Source organism: Dermacentor albipictus, chromosome 8 (genome assembly GCF_038994185.2).
Source record: "Dermacentor albipictus isolate Rhodes 1998 colony chromosome 8, USDA_Dalb.pri_finalv2, whole genome shotgun sequence".
NCBI lineage: Eukaryota > Metazoa > Arthropoda > Arachnida > Ixodida > Ixodidae > Dermacentor > Dermacentor albipictus.
In genome coordinates, this window is record NC_091828.1 from 68,255,141 (window position 1) to 68,276,361 (window position 21,221).

The 21,221-nt window shown below is 47.5% G+C and overlaps 1 protein-coding gene across 4 annotated transcripts in view; it reads left to right on the top strand.

Moving 5' to 3' along the window:
• Positions 1-2,217: 2,217 nt before the first annotated feature.
• LOC135914515 (2-Hydroxyacid oxidase 1-like) overlaps positions 2,218-21,221 on the top strand; it is a 46,878-nt gene continuing 27,874 nt past the window's right edge. Inside the window, exon 1 of one of the 4 annotated variants that reach the window (XM_065447412.2) lies at positions 2,218-2,483. The gene's annotated coding sequence lies outside the window, so the exon portion shown is untranslated. Of the gene's footprint in view, positions 2,484-11,590; positions 11,770-21,221 lie in introns of those variants that run through there. The other 3 variants (XM_065447409.2, XM_065447410.2, XM_065447411.2) reach the window with 3 other exon arrangements.

Genomic DNA, 21,221 nt, shown 5'->3' on the forward strand with positions numbered 1-21,221 from the left:
AGCTCTAGGAGTAGAGGGTTTGAACATCTATTTCCAAGCTGTCGACGACCGAATGGAGCTAAACACTGACGGAGGAACTGGAGACGGCGAGACACTTGATGCACATGAGAAGGCGCTTGCTCTACTGCACGCGTACTTACCCCCAGATGATGTTGACATCTGTAGAATGATGAAATTCAAGAAGAGTATCCAGATTCCAGGCGAAAACGCCAAAGAGTTCATAGAGGACATTCAAAGGCTTGCGAAGCAGTGGAAATTCGGAACAGGACATCATGCTCCAAGGCCATATGCTATCCCGAATGGCATCGTCGCAGCTACGGCACAGATTCATGCAGCTGAGGACCGCATTTACAATCAAGGAAGCCATGGAGATCGCAACGAAGGAAAAAAAGGACAGACTAGGTGTTGCAGCAAAAGGATGGAAAGTTGGGCGAGCTGGTACGGTAACATGATCTTGGATTGTAGCGCGAAGTGACACGGACAGAGACTAGTATGCTTCTAGTCTCTGTCCGTGTGACTTCCTGCTACAATCAAAGATCATGTTGCAGCAACTGTTCGGCTTCCATATGAATGCAGTAACGCACCCACAAGTGACGCGAGATGGGAGACCGGACGAACGTCTTCCCCGATATTCTGCGCAAGATGACGTACACCCTCGCTGACCAGGCAAGGGCTAAGGGCCGACTTAATCTCGAGCCGCCCATCACCGCAAGCCGCACCGCACGCTTGCGGTCGCGCGAAAAATTGCACGTATCCAGCACTTGGACACAAATTACCATTTACACTGTGTGCACAGTACACATTGTACACTACACATTGTAAACCGAAATTTTTGCACAAGTGTTTGATACGTTCAATCTTTCGTGCGGCCGCAGGCGTGCGGTACGGCTTGCGGCGATGGGCGGCTAGAGCGTAAATCGGCTCTAAGATGGCACACAGCGGACCAGCCGTACTCTCTGACCGGGCCAAGGCCAATATGGCGGACAGAGAGGTCGAGGAGGTGGGTCTCCCCGTCAGGAAAGTAGGCAGCCGGGCTCGTCTTCCTCCGCGTCATCGACCCGGCTCGGCTGCTGCTCCCGCTGCGGTTGGCTACAGCACAGGGCAAATTTTCCGAGATGCCCGGCGAGACGCTAGAATTGCGTGGAATGCGGCAAGGAGGGAGATTTTTCACCTGATGTGCCAGCTGCTGAAAACACATCAAGAAACGACTTGGACGAGGTGGAAACGCAAGACAGCACTATGACGAATACAGTAACAGTTCTCAACATCGGTGACGGCGTCAACGCCCTGCTGGCACTGATGCGGGTGCCCATCTAAGTAAACGATGCTCTGATAAATAACATGATTGATACCAGAGTGGTCGTATCGCTCATGAATATAGAAGATTATAAGATGAATTTCTCGGACATTCATCTCAAGAAGCCGCACCTGGTGATAGAAAACTACTCTGAGCAAGCTGTCAACTTGTGGCTTTTGAAGGTGACAGTCCGACATCAGGACAAGGCTGCATCGATCAAGTTCTACTTTATCAAAAAGGACTGTTCAATCCTTAGATTTGATGCGATCAAAGCGTTGAAGATCATCGTCTATGGAGAGACCTTGTCCTGTGCTCATGTCGCGCCGAGAACACCGCTGAACTCGGACATCGCTTCGGAGTGGACTGAATGTCGCTTTGCTTTGGCAGGCTTATACAGCGCAGCAGATTTTGAAAGTATACCGCATAACAAGGCCTGTCAGACTTCAACACCAGTGATAGCTAAGCAGTGTTGAGTGTCGGGACTTTGTCCTACTTCAGTGGACTTATGCAGTGCAGCGGACTTTACCACGCCAGCGAACGTCAATCAGTTTCAAGTGTGGCGGCCGCAGGCTCAGCGGAAATTTCATCGACGATTTTGGTACCCCCTATGAAAATTTGAGTGCAGCTCTATGCGGGTTTTCATTTCGCTACATATTGAGACAAATAATTTGAGAGAGACATGTGGCAGACTCGGTAATCATCGAAAATCTGATCTGCGGGTCAAGCACATCGGATTTTATACATGACTCATCGAAGGTTCCAGTGTGATCGCTGGTGCCACGTGGGTTCCACAAAGTGCTACACGATTCGGGTCGTGCATAGAATCAGATTACGAAACAATCGCAAACCATGACAATCGAAACAAGCCGCGCACGAGACCAAACGAATCAAACCAAACAAACGCGAGGGAGAGCTGTTGCGAGTATACGATAGGGCGAAAGGAGCAGTACGGCTGATACCAGATACGAGTACGCATGACACCAGTTTGCAGTGTGCCCGCCACTGAAGGGGCCGCTCTCGTTGGTCTCCGCCGTTCGCGGCTCGAGTCTTTCATCTCCCACTCCGCGTTCGCTCTTTCGCTGTGCACGGTTACGCCGCCGACGACGCTGGCACCGACGCCGACGCTGCCACCGACGCTGACGCTCACCGCAGGAAGGGGAGCCTAAGCGCTGCGCTCTAATATCAGGTGAACTGTGAACCGATTCACGTGTTGAGTGCAGTGATGCTAGATTTTTCTATACCCATACTCGTTATAACGCATATACCACTGCAGTTAGTTCTCTTGTCAAGCGGTGAAGAAATACTTCAGCTGTTACTTCAGTGAATACCTCATAGTAATGTGGTTCTTTTCATTCGTGAGTATTTTCCTATGTAGTTACTAAGGTATCTCGAATCAGTGACAGAATGCCTAAGCGCGACTGAATAAAGGCGTAGAAAGAAACAGACACATATTGACAACGCTGCTTTAAATTATAGATTTTATTTTTGCGCACAGCGATAAATATATGCAGAACGAGCGGAAGCAAACGGGACAAAAAACATTCTGTGGTGCATGTCGATGAACCGTACACGTGACCAAGGCATGGTCAAAACACGCGCTGCAATAATTAGTGCTATAAACCGAGGAATCGCACCTCTTTTTCACATAGCGACAGTGATGGCTTGTTTACACAGCTTTCTTCTAATTTTGCAATTTCACAGGCCTACACAATCACCCTTGTCATCCTGAATGGCCCGAGATTACTCTAATGACATTATACTCACGCTCCTTTAGTCTCTCATTGATGCATCTGCCACTTTTGGTGGGCGCGAATTCCTCTGCCCCTGAGAGTCTCCAGAAGCTATGCAAGCAGGTTAATTCAGAGAACAACAAAAGGAACGCATGCTGTACTCAACATGGCAGAGAATTTGTGACCTGCAGTTGTAACGTTGTCTGTTCCATTTCGCTTTCATGCGAAACAACGTATGTTGGTGTGATTGGCGGATGCATCAATCAGCGACTAAAAGGCTATCAGTATAACGTCACTAGAGTAATATCGGGGGATTTGGGCATTCATTGCCGAGATTGTCTTTGTGAACGCATGTTTGAAAGTACTTTTATTTTTTATTGGGTTCATAGCAGGATTACAAGGAAGGTTGTGGAGGCCTATGAATTTGCGAAATTAGAAGGTACGTGAGCAAGCCATTTCAGTGTAGCTGTGTGAAAAAGAGATACTATTCCTCAGTTTATCGCTGTAACTATTGCAGAGTATGTTCTGATCATGCCGTAGACCCCTGTACGGTTCATCGACATGCACCACTGAATGTTTCTTTTGTCTCGTTTGTTTCCTCTCGTTAGGCACATATTTGTCGATGCCTGCGAAAATGAAATCTATAGTAGAATGTAGTGGCTGTCTCTACATGTATGTTGCTTTCTACGTCCTCGTTCAGTCGCACTTACACATTCCATCATGAAATCAACCCCGCCAGCCAGTCAACATGTTTTAACCAAACCAGAATCACTATTCCTGTACAGCAGTCATACGTTCGACCGAAAGGTAAAAGAGATATAAGCGATTGCTAATGCTAACAGATGTGCCCAGCCTCGAGGCGTCACTCGCAGCTGATAGGTGTTTTAACCATGCACGTTTTGTTGAAGCAAGTGCTCAACGTTCGGTTGAAGTGATCAGTCAAACTAATTCAATTTCTTGGCCATATGGGCGTGTAACCGAACCAACGTATTCCAAAGCACCTTTTGAAGAAATGCCTGTTGTTCCCAGCTATCACGCATTGTTTTCTTATTGTAATAACGGAGATGTCTCCCAAACCATCGAGCTCAAATGCAGTATGTGATGAGCGTGCGCCCACAGTTTCTACTGAGAAGCGGTCATGCGAGCTTGCAGACCTTTTCGAGTCATGTTCACTTCCAGCATTTTCTGGGGAGTGCTTAAGCGAGCCTGAAGGCTCGACTTTGCCAGTGCCCGAGCTTATGTCGGCTCCAGAAAAGGAGGCAAAAGCCCGCACTTCTGCGTCGCCCTTCCAAAAGGCATCGCAAAGTGCCGGGTCATTCGACAGGCTATGCTGCGTGAATTGCAGTGCATTTGTCTTTCCTTGTCATATCTCACGTTTTACAGTCATGCAGCTAATGCTTATAATGCAATTCTTTTCACTATCTTATGCTGCATTTCAAATATGTTAAGGGGATGTGCTTTCGGTGTGTCCTAAAAATTACCGTGTGCAAGAATGCTTTCTAGTTAGTCATTGCCTTATAAGGGGAGGGAGAGTTACCTGTAAGCATTGCTATGTCGATTGTTATAGGTTATATGTGCACCCTTACCCGCCGTGGTTGCTCAGTGGCTATGGTGTTGGGCTGCTGAGCATGAGGTCGCGGGATCGAATCCCGGCTACGGCGGCCGCATTTCGATGGGGGCGAAAACACCCGTGTACTTAGATTTAGGTGTACGTTAAAGAACCCCAGGTGGTCGAAATTTCCGGAGTCCTCCACTACGGCGTGCCTCATAATCAGAAAGTGGTTTTGGCACGTAAAACCCCATGATTTTTAATATGTACACCCTTGCAATTTTTTAATAGCACGCGAGCGTCGATGGTCAGGTGTGTCCGCGGCCTTGTAGTGGCCAGGGACGGCGGGATTGGCAACATTACGTGCGGTCGTGCAAGGCGAACTCTAGTTCGAATGTGTACTGCTGCACTGTTCGCTTCAGCAGTGCCTCTCACCGTTGCAAGGCCACTGACACGTCCTGTGGTCGGCGCTTGCGCGTTATTGTTTAAAAATTGCAAGGGTGTACATCTCATTGCACGTTCACAAGTGCATTTCTTACACTTGTTTCGCATTCATGTAATTGACTAGGCAACAGATCATTCTCTTCTGCTGAGCTAGCTGTGAACAAGTCTGAAGTTCGGATACAACGTGTGACAAGATTCCCATCAAGGTAACGGCTTCTATGCTTCCTTACTTAGTGTTACGCAATGTACCTGTATTAAAGCTATATAATGGTGCCTGTATCCACACGTGAACCTCAGTCTGGATTTTACGACTGTGTAAGGCTGACGGTATTCCCCCAGGTTATCTTCAATATATTCAAGAGACACTGAGCTATCCGTACGTGGACGAATGCTTTTATGGCGCAGCTTAAAGAGACACCAAAGTGAAAAATTATTTCTTCTGCATAAGTAAATTACATTTCTACAACATCAAAAACACCACTCTTACAACGATACGACGTTTGGTAAGCCAGAAAAAGCGCAAGTATGAAGTACGGGTGGCGACGCCTACTTGAGTTCCCGCACCTGGTGGCTGTGACGTCTTGGATTTTGATGGCGTCTTCTAGCGCCTACTAATTATATATAGCCGTACAGATTGACTACATTGTGTTCTAAAGGAACCAAATAATAAACATGGCAAGTTTCGGGAACCTTAACTCAGCCAACGCGGCCCAAATGCGAAAACATACTTTGGAATCCCTGACGTCACGCTGGCGTACCGGCGCTGGAGTATCGGAGCGAAATTCAAATACTGATACTTGGACCTTCGTTTTCTCATCTAATAATCAAACTATCTTTTTCAAATGACTGCCTGCAGGGTTCTCAAACAATGCTTCATTAGTCTCAACTGATTTATTGCTTCGCGTTAGTGTGCCTTTAAGTGTACCCCTATCTTTTTTTTTATTGCAGGGCTCTAGTATGGAAATTAAGATAACCATTAACACGCGGTGACCATCTCAAAGAGCTAGTGGGCGTTGGCACGATATGTACCACCCAGCTCATGGCCAATTTTTCGTTGTGCACATTTGCCGCCTTAACCCGCGCTTTTTAGCCAGTCCCCATTGTGGGTATGGGTCACTGTATAGATGTAAGATGTCATCCTCATCGGAATATCATAATCAACACACAGACACGTTTGTCGGCTGTTTCGCCCTGTCGCTTTCTGAGGTTCGCGTTGTGCACCGCCTATAGATGCGCTACTGATAGACACCTAGCGAGTGGTTCGGAAAGTACACTCGGGATGCAGTAGCAGACGACACCTTGTAGCAAGGATGGCTGAAGCTCGCGGCTGTGATTTTCTCCTTTTTTCAGTGGCCTGACCGCTACTTCAGTGGTAACCGCTGCTGTAAAAGTGAGGGCCTCTATGCGTGTAGACTGGAGTTAGCAATATGTTCTAGGTGGATCCCGCAGAAAAGCGCGACGAATACCACTTCTAGAAAGTGATGCTCGTGTTACGTAGTCTCTTCGTTATGTTGAATAATTCTACACCCCGATCGTTCTTTTTTTTAAATTCTACGCTTTAAGCAGTACTGTTTCTGTATGCGAATAATGGGCAGACTTCGTTGGCGCAAACCAACATGTTACGTTGTAGTGACAGTGAGGAACATCATCGCGAGTCGCTCCTTGTTCTTTAGTCGCGATTGGTCATGCGACCTTTGTCGCGCTTTACCTTCCTGGGTACGCGCCGGGGTGGCTTAGCGGCAGCAGCGTTGCGCTGTTAAGCACGAAGTCACGGGATCCGATCTCGGCCGTGGCGGCCTGCATTTCGATGATGGGGCCGTAATGCCATAACGTCCGTGTGCTGTGAATTTGTGCATGAACACCAGGTGGTCAAAATTATTGCCGAGTCCCCACTGTGGAAGGAAGTTTAATATTATTGCGATAGACACTATGGGGACACTCCAGACAAACACCCCGCCATCGTCGTCGTGGTCGTCAGCGTTTCCGTGAGGCTCCGCATTATATATTCAGGTACGTATACGCTATACGAGTGCGGAATATGCAAGGCAGATGCCCTACTATTCAACCACCATTGTTACTCAAACCAGGACGGGCGCTCATGATTAAATTATTTTTCAAGATTTTGAGAATGGCAGCCCACAGGCAAATGTCGGGAAACATGACATTCACGGCGCATGGCCATGATTTTAGATCTTCTCGAACTAATAAATATTGAAAGTGCAAAACAATAGCAGTTCTCATTCTACTGGCGCGTTTCTTTACGGACATCGCAGCAGCGCTTCTGCGATGTGATTACTGGTCCTGTGCGGCGTGCTAAAGCTTTGAAGGTTGTCGCTGCAACGCAGTTGTTAAAGCACGTTATGCTCCCCTCATCAGTATCGCCATCACGGGTTGACAAGGCTGGGGCAGGCCTGGCACTTTAGAGTTGGGCCACAGGGCCCGTCTCACCAAGGTACGCAGGGGGCGTGTCTAGGGTTTAGACCTAGGCGCTCTCTTTGCTTGCGGAGAGGGTGTCTAGAAATTTAGCAGCACCCGCGTGGGTCGTGTCCGCGTTAGTGAGGCCTACGTATAGTTGGATCACCGTCCGATGAGTTTTGTACTCAAGTTTAGTAATCAAGCTTAGCTTAGTACGCACACGCACGCACACGCGCACACGCACAAATTTTCCAATTGATAACTTTGCTCTCATTACAACAATTGAACATTTAAATCATCATCATCCTGGCTACGCCCACTGCAGGGCAAAGGCCTCTCCCATACTTATCCAACTACCCCGGTCATGTGCTCATTGTGGCGATGTTGTCCCTGCAAACTTCTTAATCTCATCCGCCCACTTAACTTTCCGCCGCTCCCTGCTACGCTTCCCTTCTCTTGGAATCCAGTCCGTAACCCTTAATGACAATTGGACTTACATGTCCTGCCCATGCCCATTCTTTTTCTTAACTTCAGCTAAGATGTCATTAACTCGTGTTTGTTCCCTCGCCCACTCTGCTCTTCTCTTATCTCTTAACGCTACACCCATCATTCTTCTTTCCATAGCTCGTTGCGTCGTATTCAATTGAAGTAGAACCCTTTTTGTAAGCCTGCAGGTTTCTGCCCCGTACTTGAGTACTGGTAAGACACAGCAGTTATACTTTTCTCTTGAGGGATAATGGCAACCTGCTGTTCATCATCTGAGAATGCCTGCGAAACGCATCCCAGCCCATTGTTGTTCTGATTATTTCAGCCTCACGATCGGGATCCGCAGTCACTACCTGCCCTAAGTAGATGTATTCGCTTACCACTTCGAGTGCCTCGCTGCCTATCGTAAACTGCTATTCTCTTCCGAGACTGTTAAACCTTACTTTAGTTTTCTGCAGTAATGTTTAACAGTCTCGGACGAGAACAGCTGAAAATTTAAATATGGAGCAGTTAACAATTCTGTAACTGGGCGAAATAAAAAAAAATAACTTGCTCCAAGCGACGACCTTGCTTCTACCTTGGTTCTGTTCCGCTACATGGCACTCGCATACTTTCTAGTTTTGGCACAAGTTAGATGGGATACCCTGCGCATGAATAAGTAACTAATTTAAATAAACGAATAAATACACGTACACCCGCTGAGCAGTAACGCCGTATTTGTTTTGAAGCGGGCGGCTGCCTCTGCAGCATTCGACAGGCAGCTGTTACGCGCTGACGTGTAGTCTCACGGCGCCACACCGCGAATGGTGGGTGGGGTCTCCCAACGTGCATCGCAAAAGGTACGTCATCGCTTACCGCAAAGTGTGGAGGGCATATTCGCAGCACCGACGTCAACTGCATTCGTACTGCTCACCGGCAAGAGGGGTAAAACAGCGTCAGAGAACAATCCGTAGCTCGCGACCCTGAGGCTGGACTTTGCAGCTGCAAGTGAGGAAGTTTCGTCGAAGCAGGCCGACTCTTGGTGGAGACCGGCGAGCGCATTTGGTCTTCGCAAGATCTCAGGTAACACGTCGTGCTGACTCATTCGAGAAGCACTAAATTAAAGTTAAATTAACGTTAAGCACTAAAACGCAGCTAAATTAAAGTTAAATTATGGTGTTTTACGTGCCAAAACCACTTTCTGATTATGAGGCACGCCGTAGTGGAGGACTCCGGAAATTTTGACCACCTGGGTTTCTTTGACGTGCATCTAAATCTAAGTACACGGGTGTTTTCGCATTTCGCCCCCACCGAAATGCGGCCACCATGGCCGGGACTCGATCCCGCGACCGCGTGCTCTGCAGCTTAACACCAGAAACGCAGCTACAGTCGAGCCCGGTTGTAACGAACAGGCTTATGCGCGCAAAGAAAACATAGAATGGTTCTGTATATCTGGTTTCGCCTATAACGAAAATTATGTGATGGGTTCATACGGGGTTATCTGCAGCGGAGAAAAGAACAAAGAAAAAAATAATTCCGGCGGTTACGATACCATCTATTGCGAAATTTGAACGCAGCTTTTCGCGTGTTTTCATTTAGCGATATATGTACTGAATCAAAGAATTTATTTAAAATGTTCATAGAGTTGCAGACAATTCTCCATTTTTGGCGACGGCGCTTAGCTTTTGCTCTGGTGCCGCGCACGCCTGGATTATGACGTCGGCGCCGCTGGGCCTCTGCCCGGGCAGCTCGTTTACCAGCTGCGGCCGACGAAGCACTTCCTTTGCAAACTTCCAACGACGCACTTCCAACGGTTGCGCCGTTCATTGCTCAGACCGGGCTGGCTGACGCTATCTTGTATTATGATTGCATTGTCGCGTGGTAGTGACAGTGAAGAACGACACAGTGTCGAAACTGTGAGTTCAAATATTACCTCTTCATTGAGCGCACTTGTGCTACGATAGCGGCGAGCAGAGTCGGCGATCGTCGAAAATTGGATCTACAGGGGAAACGCGTCGGTTTTTATAAGTGGCTCGTCGAAGGTTCCAGTGTAATCACGTGTCTTCCAGAAAGTACCACACGAATCCCGTCGCGTAATCAATCAGATTACAAATACTATGGTGCCATCTCGCAGTCTTGTGCGGTTTTCTGCTTTCCTCCTCACCCTTTCGCCATACTCTCCGCCTGCATTTACCGCTTCGTGCGTTCACTGTAACCTCCTCCTCCACTTTCCTCCTCGCTCGCTCTTCTTTCATCTCCCGCTGTACTCGGCGTTCACCTTCATTTTTCGCTGTGCTCGTTCGCTCGGCTACGCCGAGGGACGACGCCCAGACACGCCGACAACGCTCACAGCAGGAACGTACGCCTAAGAGCCGCGCCCTGAAAATTAATGTCTTTTCGACCCAACTATGCGTAGTAGGCACTGAATTCTAAAAAAAATTAAATTAGGGTGTTTTACGTACCAGAACCACGTTCTGATTATGAGGCACGCCGTAATGGGGGACTCCGGAAATTTGGACCGCCTGGTGTTCATTAACGTACCTCTAAGGGCTCATTCACACCGGCGACTGACAGTGGTCGCAAATGGTCGCAAACGGTCGCTTTTCTCGAAAAGCGACCGTTTTGGTCTAGTCGCTCTCTGCGCGATTTTTCAGTTGCGCGACTGTGTTCGCGAAACTGATAAACCAATCAGCGGCGCCGCGGAAGTGATCTTTCATGTGCCTACATCCGGCCTCCTCCCGCGTCGCGGCAAATTCCGCGTATATTCCGAGAGTTCTCGCTGAGAACGATAATCTCCGGCATTGCGACTTGCGGGTCGCGCTCAGCCGGGCTTGCCGGTGTGAACAGTCGCCGTCGGTCGCTTTTTGATCGCGAGTCGCAAATGGTCGCGCCACCACCCCAAGTCGCCGGTGTGAATGAGCCATAAATCTAAGTATACGGGTGTCTTAGCATTTCGCCCCACTGAAATCGCGCCCGCCGTGGCCGGGATTCGATCCCGCCACCTTGCGCTTAGCAGTCCCACACCGTAGCCACTAAGCAGTCGCGGTGGGTGACACTGAATCTTGCTTGTGCTTCTAACTGTCTATTAGCGTAACTGAACATCGCGTTCAAGATGCGCGAGGTCATGCGGACATACTTTAGTCCATTTTCCTTTATGGTTTCATTGCGGTGTCAGCGGGCGCCTCGAGCTAAATATGACCAATGGAAAGCTAAATATTACTGAGTTATTTTACAGTAGAATCAGCCGGTAAGAGTCGCGTATTCAGTATAGAGAATAATTTGCTTTGTACGAGTGCGTTATATTTGCCTTAGAATGGTAAAGTACGCACTAGAGGCGCCTCAAGTGCATTACTGCTGAGAATTCAGGAAGCTTTTAGAGGCGCGTCTTCTTGGCTTAACGCGTGGAAACGAGCCTCACACGGAAGACTTTTTTACAGCGAACTTCCCTGTTTTGAGGAAGTAAACAAGTGTGAAGCACGTGCGAGATGATATCATCCGGGCAAATGCACAATCACCCACATTTGCAGCTGGTGGCACTGGCACCTTTCTGCGCAGCTGCGCTGTGCATCGACGTAGCTTTAGCGAGAACTTGCAAATGGAACGGCAACAAAGTGACAGCAGTAGATTTAATGCCATTCCATGTTATTACCGTCATTTCGACTAAGTGCTGCAAGTACCGCACTGGGGCGCTGGGGTCCAAGCAATGCTGTTCAGCCCCTGTAGCGCGCCTTGCGCAGACGAAGATTTCCCGCTGTTTAGTACAGCGCGAATGGTACTCATGACAGACCGCAAAATGTTGATGGCCTGAAGATCATCGGCCAACGTCGCTTCAACAGTTGCCGAAGCCATCGAGGTCGGTGCGTTTTGAGGTAACTTCGAAGGGTGTTGTGCATGCGCTCGGTAGCTCCGGCCTTTCTTCTGGACGGGCGAGTCTTCCCGCTTTGTTTGGTTTCCTTGTGTCCGCCTTGGTGGTGCTATGCGTTGATGCGGCAACGCTTTCTGGCGGCGGATGGTATGTCACTATGTGCAGCTGCAGTTTCTCGTGAACGTTTTTGGTATCGACGCCGACGGTGCCGAAGAGCGGCAGCAGCCTCTCGATTCGTTGAATTGTCCCGCAGCATTCTTTTGAGGATAGAGAATTCCTTCGGCACCCGCGGGGAATCTTTTAATTAGGCCTTGTAAGCACCACTGCAGTTAGGGAAGTTTAGAACATCTGTGTGGCAGGCATCTTCTGAATGGGACTCGGAGCACCGCGGGCAAGCGAAATTGTTCAAACACACCCTTTACGGGGCCAATCTTGCAACACTTGATGCGCTAGAGGGGCTTCGGCACGAATGGTCGTATTAGATGGCGGAAATGTCTTAGTTTGACGTAGGAAGGAAGGCTGGCTTCTTGAAACAAAATCGTCGCACAACGTGTTTCTCAATCTGGAAATCTTCGTAATGAAAGTGCCTTCTGTTATTGGTTTGATGAGTCGTCATTCGGATGGTGACGTCGACGTCCCAAATGACGCCCGCAGTACCATCACCGCCTGTAGGGGTACTTGATTGCACCTTTACGTTGTCGAACTGTTATATTAAGTAGGCTTTCTATGGTGCTACGATGTAACACGTCAACTGCTAGGGCATTTCGCGTGTTTATTCTTACGTCTATAATCTCATTCAGTGCAATTTTCTCGACCAACGAAGGGGGGGGGGGACCTGTCTGTTTAAGAGCCCCAAACTGGCTGTCGGGCCCAGGGGCATGACGAGCACAGTGTACGGCCAGCGTTGCGGCACACTCTTCATGGTACAAGCCATTAGAAAGTCCCTACAGTAGTATTCTTTTTGCTGTTATACACAATTAAACTTAATTAGTAAGTTATGGGGAAAACAAAGAAATGTCTGAGTTACTATAGGCTTTGGCGAATATTATGCATTCGGTTCGATTCCTTTCCGACGCACCCTGCATTTTTAAATTGTTGGCTCAAGTTATGTGGGACACGCTGTATAAACATGGATGCACTGATATGTGTTAACCTACGCAAGTGGAGAGAAATTAAGGAGATATTTATATGCAGTAGAGTGATTGGTTTTCCGTGTCACTCTTATTGCTTTACATTTATTTACTCAGATTTATGAGCCACGCATTACACAAACCAACGATACTACTAAGATCTGATTGATGGTTATGACAGTCAGAAAGGTTAATTATTTGTTGGTATATGACGCAGTCGTTCGCAAAAAGCTTCATTTGAGATGTTACTATGTTAGGTAATTGTTGATGTGCACAAGAAAAGGAAAAGGGTTAGGAGGATAGATTATTGCAGGTTATTGTGGGAGGCTTCCAATTATGATCAACGTACATGATATAGGCAAATTGGCGCTGGCGACTCCTTCCGTGGGTTAATGTTCAAATGCAATGAATATAATACTCTTTTGCCCACTTGACTATTGTCACAGGGGCTGGTTGGGTATGCCTTAGCAGTAGGCGATTCCCTAGTTAACTTAGCTTTCAAGAGCTTGCACATTTGGTGGCGGCACATATTGACTCTATTGGTATTCAAGAAGAATGAACAGAACTTCACCGACGAGTAGAACGCCTGAAAAATGACGTCATAAATATAAGGCGTTCCTCTCACAAAAATTAGTTAAAGCTACCTTTACTCCTAATAGTCGCTGCCATCACAAAGGTCAGCGGCACCCGGGCCGCTGAACCACCGTCATTATTAGGGCTGTCATGAAAGTCGAAATGGTTTTGATTTTTATATATATATATATATATATACATATATATATGGGTATATATATATATATATATATATATATATATATATATATATATATATATATATATATATATATATATATATATATATATATATATATATATATATATATATATATATATATATATAAATGCAAAAATTGTTCCCCGGATCAGAAGAGCTCGCGGAAAGAAATTATATTGTAATAAAACCAGCAGACAAAGGCGGCAGTATTGTAATCTCGCCTATAGAAATGTACAAGAATGAGGCCTCCAGACAACTGAGCAACCACGTCCATTACAGAAAACTCGACTCTAGCCCTACTTCAGACTACATCAATACTGTGAAAAACACAATAGCCGAGCTCCTGTGCAGGGAACTAACCCAGCAATCTGAATATCACTTCATGATGCCCCAAAACCAAAATGCAAGCCGCTTTTATCTTCTTCCTAAAATACGTAAAGTTCCAGTCGAAGAAATACTTACAGCAGAAATCCCAGGGTGGCCTATTGTGTCTAATAACAACACACCCACTGAGTCACTATCTAAATTCTTAAATCACCACCTGTCAAACATCCCCGCCACCCTCCCATCTTTTGTTCAACACACGCCGCACTTCATTAGAATTATCGACGGCATCAACGCCTACGAAATCCTTTCCGACCGCACTATCCTAGTCACTTTGGATGTTTCTGCCCTTTACACTAACATACCCATGGGTGAAGGAATGGAAGCCGTTTCTAAATCTCCCGCAATCAATCCCCAAGCGCACGCTCCTGAAGTTTACTTATCGCTCCTTAGGTTAATTCTCACGCTCAACTACTTCCAATTCGGTTCTGTTCACTATCCGTAAACTTTTGGCGCAAGCATGGGAACATCATTAGCTCCCACATATGCCAACATTTCCATGGGACAGCTTGATGCAAACCTGATAAAATCCTACCCTTTAGAACCCCACCCCTATCTGCGTTACACTGATGGCATATTTATAATATGGGAACACCCACAATTGTGTTAACCAACCTAATTAGCATTTTCACCCGAGTGTTAAATTTGCTGCTCGCCACTCTCGTAGTCAAATCAACTTCCTCGATGCGACTGTCTATAAAGGAAATGGAAAATTACGAGCGGATTTTTTACTGGAAGCCTACAAGAGGCAGAAATATTTAGACTACAACAGGCATCACCCGCGACACCGCAAGCAAGGAATTTTTGTCGGATAAGCGAAACGAATAAAAAGAATCTGCAGCGAAGACAACGATTATATCCACCACCTAAATGACCATAAAGCAACGCTAGCAAAAACAAGCGATCCACGAGTTCTTGTCGACAGAGCTTATGACGTTGCGTCAAGGTTGGAGAAGTAGTCAGAATTGAGAGACCACCAGCCTCTATAACAACATATTCTAATGGCCTCCTGAACATAAACAACATCCTACAAAAATAACAATCAATATCATCAAATATTGAACATCTGAGAAAAGCGTTCCCGATAGTACCAAGGGGGACCTATCGCAGCAACACCGGCTTGCCCATCGTTCTGATTGGTTTGCACGCAGCTGGCGGGAGCGTCGCTTCTATGTCGTCTATACGCGCCAAGTGCGGGCGAACATTTGTGTCATTTGCTCAGACAGCTTCGCTAACGCGTCATTGAACATTTCGTTCATACGTACCATCTGTTTTGCAAAACGTTCCTCTCAGATTCGAGAGGCGATGTTTTTCTTCATAGGCATATTTTTGGCCCATGTTCAAGGCGCCGGGTTTTCTAAAAAAAGATATCCTTGTAAAATGAATGTATTCAAGTACATTCGCGGAGCTTCATCCGCTTTTTCGTTTTCCGAAATACCGGTATGGTCGCGTATTCATTGAAAGGTGATTCGGTGCTCATAAATTTTCGCCTTGTGGTGAATATAGGCAATATTCCAGGCAGCAGGTTGGCTGTTACATCGCTTGTGCCTGTTGCGCGTACTTTGTAGGGCTGTTTTCGAATCCACGAATACCACCCATATCCTTGGCGGATGCTGTCGAAGAACATGCATAAGAGCTCTCTTAATACCATACAGCTCAGGGGACTCTGATGTGGTCGCTCGCGCAAGGCGAAACAAGAATCACCGTCCTGTAGAGGGCACAGAAAGTCAGCACGATGAGCGACGTTTAGTTGTCGAGCCATCGGCAGAAATGTGCGTTGTGACAGCGTATTCTCTGTGCATATATTCTAGAGCAGTCTGATGGGTTGCTGCTTGAGGCATTTTTTTTTCTTTCTTTTTTTACATAGATTCTGGAGATGTGTGGCATGATTTACAGTGCTCATTGTCCAGGGTGTTATGCCTCGCGGCATAATCGGTTACACCAGAGCAGGAACCGAGATAGATGTGCTTTAGAAGACCTGCCCAAACCTAGATGCAGTAAGGGTTCTAGAAATATTCTAGCGCAATTTGTCTCCCACAAGGAGAACAATGGTTTAGGCAGCACTAAAAAACTGTCTTCGAGTATGTTTTGGCCACGCGAAGGGGCCGTCCTGCGTAGGGACAGTAGCAGAAGCTGGCTGCCTGCTTTCTGACGTGCTGTTTTCGCAGGAGAGACATCGGATTCTTCTCATACACGTAAACTTTGAACACGTAGTGATATCCGTACCTCACGTGCGTGCACAGGGTATGCACAGTGGATGCAAAGCCGCATGCGGTGCACATTGTGCGTGTGCACATTGCGCATCGATATTTGCAAGAATAGACTATCCGCATTATTTAAGTGTATTTGAAAGAAGCACCTCGGAAGCAAGAAACTTGAGAAGACAGGAAGATGAAGACAATTTTAAAGGAGGTTTCGTACGAAATTTTGTTAATCGATGTTAACACGTGCCTTAGGTGTATGCATGTTTTGTACCTCCTCTTGGCGTGCGCGATGGATCCACTTTCTCTGTGTGCTTTTTCGTTACGTGTATTAAACACCAGGTGTGAGTGAGCGCGTGTGGCGTGTCTTCCTTTTCTACGTCCTGTGTGTATGTAGCGCTCTAACCTTGTCTAATGCCCATAACCTGTGCTAATCTCGCATTATCGTAACCGAGCACATGGGGATTGGACCCTCCCGCGTCTAACCATGAGTGCTATAGCCGTGTCCAGGGAAAGTGGGATCCTGGGGGTTGAGCCGATGCTGAGTGTTAGGACCTTTAAGGCTCCTCGGCGGAGGCACCACACCCCTTTGGCCTCGGCTTTGCGTAGACGGCACGCCCGGACTGACTCACCCAGGGGAAATCGGTAGTTGCCTTTTCCTGTTTCTCTCTCCCTCAAACTTTCGTATTTCTCTCACTTTCCATCTTTCCTGGCTTCCCCCTTCGAATTCTTCTAGGCGGCAAAGCTTAACCTTATGTGAATAGCCAACCTAGGGGACTTCATATTTGGCTATAGTGGTAACGTACAGCTGGCGTTTGCAGGGCCTGCTTTGCAGGCCCTGCAGCGTCCCCATGTAGGGCTCCACGGTGGGGGGCAGGCGTCACTGCCGAAAAGCCAACATTAAAATACGGCTAGTTCGTTTCCCCCACTGCCTGATCGCCCTATGAAAAGAGGGCGCACCGATGAAGTCTTCCAGTATTTTGGTCGCCAAAAAGAATCTTGCCCACTTTCCATGTCATTCATTCTGAAAAAATAAAACCAGTGCGAAAAATTTCACTATTCTTTGTTTCGAAGTCTCTTACCGAAGTTTTTGGTACAGGTTGTAAATCATCGAGGATGGCAAGTGGAGGTGGCAAGTGGAGTAGAAACCAGAAACAGTACGAAAAACCGCCCCGCTTGGGATGCCCAAGTAACAGTAACCCTACACTGTACTATGAATACCACCCGTGGCGTTGTCTCAGGTGATGATCGGTTGGGACTTACTGAAGCTGAACTCCTCGAGGGCTTCAATGGGCAGAACGTAATCATCGTTAAACGAATGAAGATGAGGCGTAATAGCAAAGAAATCCAGACCTAGCAACTGATACTCACATTCGGCTCAAGTGTTCTGCCCGAGTCTATTGAGGCCGGGTATGTCAAGCTCCATGTTAGGCCATACGTGCCAAATCCTCTCAGATGTTTCAAATGCCAGCGTTTCGGCCACGGTTCACAGAGGTGCCGAGGCCCCCCAAACTTGTGCGAAATGCAGGGCCCACGAACATACCTATGAATCTTGGGAGAACTCTATCCATTGTGTAACCTGAGATTGGGAGCACGCCGCATACTCGCGGTCGTGCGCATCACGGAAAAAAAGAAATAGTAACAATTAAAGTAAAGGAACACAAGTTTCAAGGAGGCACGCAGGCGAGTATCTTACAAGCCAAATAACACCTCTGCCGATGTGACGCGTCAGGAGGCGGCGAAACAACGGCTTCCGCTGGCTGTCCGGCCCACACGCAGTGAGCTGGCAGCGCGGGGCCGTGAGCGGGCCGTGCGGAGACCTGTGCGAGGATGCCCCACTACCCTTGCGTTTAATAAGTTTTCTCGCTCTCTCCCTTTCCAACTTCACTCGTCACTCGAACCCTCGTGTTTTGGCGACGTGGCTCGTCTTTCCGCTCACAGCGCGATCCCTAGGTGCAGCGTCCGATGCGGGACGCCTCTGACGTGATCGCCGCGCCGTAGCGCGTCTGGTGGGAAAGCGTCCCCTGCGATGTGTGCCGAGCTACTTCCGAGGAGTCATGCGACTGCGTGGTGATCCCAAGCCAAATAGAGGACGGTCCCATCGAGGCGTCAGCCCCATGATCGCGTCGGCCTTCATGGCGCGTCGCCGCCCAGCTTTCCGTGCAGATCACGACGTTTGGCTCGCGTAGTGTAGATAATTTCTCCCTCCGAGACACCGAGTTCTTAGGTTCGTTCCGCTTGCTCAGGCGCACGTTTCGTTGCCGCGGCGAACGCTGCGTTGCTCGGCGCTCACAGCGTGATTGGTGGATGCAAAGTCTGATGCGGAGCGCCTCATAAGTGATCGCTGCGCCGTAGCCCAATGTCTTACACCCCTTGGCGGGTCGACGGGAACGCTATCGCGTTCTGCTCTTGAAGGCGAAGCTTAAGCGTCCTCAAATCTTTTGTCTACTGGTACGAGCTGCATGCGGTAATTGTTCGCAAGCGCTGAGCAAGATGACACTTTTTAATGCAGGCTACGCTAGAACGATCGGCGTAGCCGGAGGGGTGCCAACTCCATGAAATTTCTAGCTTGTATGTACATAGATACACGCACATATACAAACACATGTGCGAACGTACATATAAGGAGTAGTACCCCCCTTGAAATACAATCTCGACTTTGTCCGTGGCTCGAACAGCTCAAAAGTTCGCGTGCAAACGTGCATTACCTTGCAACAAAAAGCGGTGCAATGTTTTTCAGCATGCATATGAATTTTTCTCGCGGAGGCCGGAAGGCAAGAAATGTTTTAAGGAGTGTTTAAAGAAAATTTCACACACATGTGGTAAACAATTATGTGAGCACAATTTGGCTGCCGAAACCAGATGAATAATGATCGTCGCTAAGAGAACTATCCTGCCTGCAGTTATGTCAGTGACCATTAACCGTGACCGTCATTCATCACTAACCGTCGTTCACAGCTCCTGCACATTTTCGATATATGCGGTACAGACACGTAGATTTAAACGCAATTAAAATGTTCACATGCACACATTTTATGCAAAGCTTATTTTTACGATTCATGGCGCAAACCTAACAGCTGCTTCTTGGCAGCAAATCTGCAAATGCAAAAAGATTCAAGATGAACGAGCTTCAAGATCAAATTTATTTCGTACAAGGGAATGGATGAGCAATGGCTGGTGGCAGCCGGGGATGAGTGCTGGTTTTTGGAGCCTTGGGGGCAGAATTCAAAGCCACTGGAAAGGCAGCAAGTTATTAAGAGCAACAAAAGGTTATTTTTATTGCACTAAGCACATAAGATGGCAAACTTGCGAAGTAATTATTCACACATTGCAGACTGTAATATAATAACAAATTTTTCTTTATCTCTTCAAACTACTTTGGTTAATTTACTATAGCACAGCTATTATTAGACGTTCAAATATAATTTCATTTCTCACGTCGACTAGCTGATCGAACAAGCAACATATTGCGGGCGGTAAGTGCTGTAGCTATCACAGCTGTCTCATCAGAGGGAGCGCACGATGTTGTCGCTTACGAGAAAACAATGAACACCAGAACATAAATCGACCTCATATGAAAAATCATAACGCTGACAAAAAAAAAAACAGTAGAGAAAAGCCAGGGTGCAGCGGACAGATTATATCTGCTAGTATTTACTTTGTTTTGAACACACTGTTCCAGAGCCGCATCGTCAGAACAATCGTAAAAGCAACACAGCGAATTGGGCGAGTTAACATTTTTGCCGTATATGCGCAGCGCGACACAGACGTGTCGTCCATTCTTTGTGTCGCGTCTGTGTCGCATTGCTCATCTACACCAAAAATTGCACAAGTGAACAACCTCTCATGCCAAGCGTACGCATTTCAGCATGTACAGGACTGTTACTCGAGCTAAATGCTGCTTTAGTGTAAACAAGCCGAACACACCTCTGCAAACAAGGCGAACAGACCTCGAATATGCTGTCCCTTTCGGAGCCAGCCGGTCTAGTCCGTCTGCACGACACCGGGTAAACGGCTTTGCCACCTTCCGTGCGATTTGCGCAGTTTGGTTCGCTGTACCCTGCCTATCGGTGCAACACACATGCTCGACTGTCCGCCGATTGCGATTTCGATGGCACTGACGGAAACGAGTCGGCGTCGCGCCTTTAAAGTTGGCTTCGCAGTGGCGGAGTTGGACATCTGACGTCATTTTTTGACCACGTGATATCGCTCGGCGAATAGCGGCGCGAGCGGTGCCGGAAAAGTTATGCGCAACTCTGCTCCTTGCGGGAGCATTACGGGAACACTACTAAGGAGCCGCGAGACTCTCGCGATCGTTCCAGAAAAAGACATAACTCGCGTCAAGGCGCCTAGAAAGGGCCCGTGAGCTAATGTTCGTCTCGTAAGCACACAGCACAAAACACATGTATCATAATGGAGACCCTAATACTACAATGGAATGTTAGAGGACTTCAACATAACCTTGGCGTTATAGAGAACTCCTACACAGAAATAATCCAAAGTTGCTGTGTGTTCAAGAGACACATCTGAAACCTACAAACACTATCTTTCTTCGTAAGTACACCCTCTTCTGGAAAAACCGCGACGAGGCTAACGCCTCCGGCAGTGCAGCAGTAATTGCCCACAAGTCTTTAGTTTGTCAGCTTGTCGCCCATCAGACGCCCCTTAAGGCGGTGCCAGTTCTGGCGATCGTTTTTAATAAACTGGTCATTGTGTGTTCTGTATACATACCCCCTAACTTTCTACTCAGAAAAAGCAATTTCTATAGCCTCATTGTTCAGCTCCCCGACCGCTACATAGTCGTGATTTTAATGCCTATAACACGATGTGCGGAGCCTCGCGATGCGACGCGAGAGGTCAATTCATTGAAAATTTTCTTCTGATCTCTAGTGCCCGCCTGTTTAATAAGATGGAGACGTCCTATCATAGCTTCCAACACAACAGTTATCCATTGATAGATCTAGCA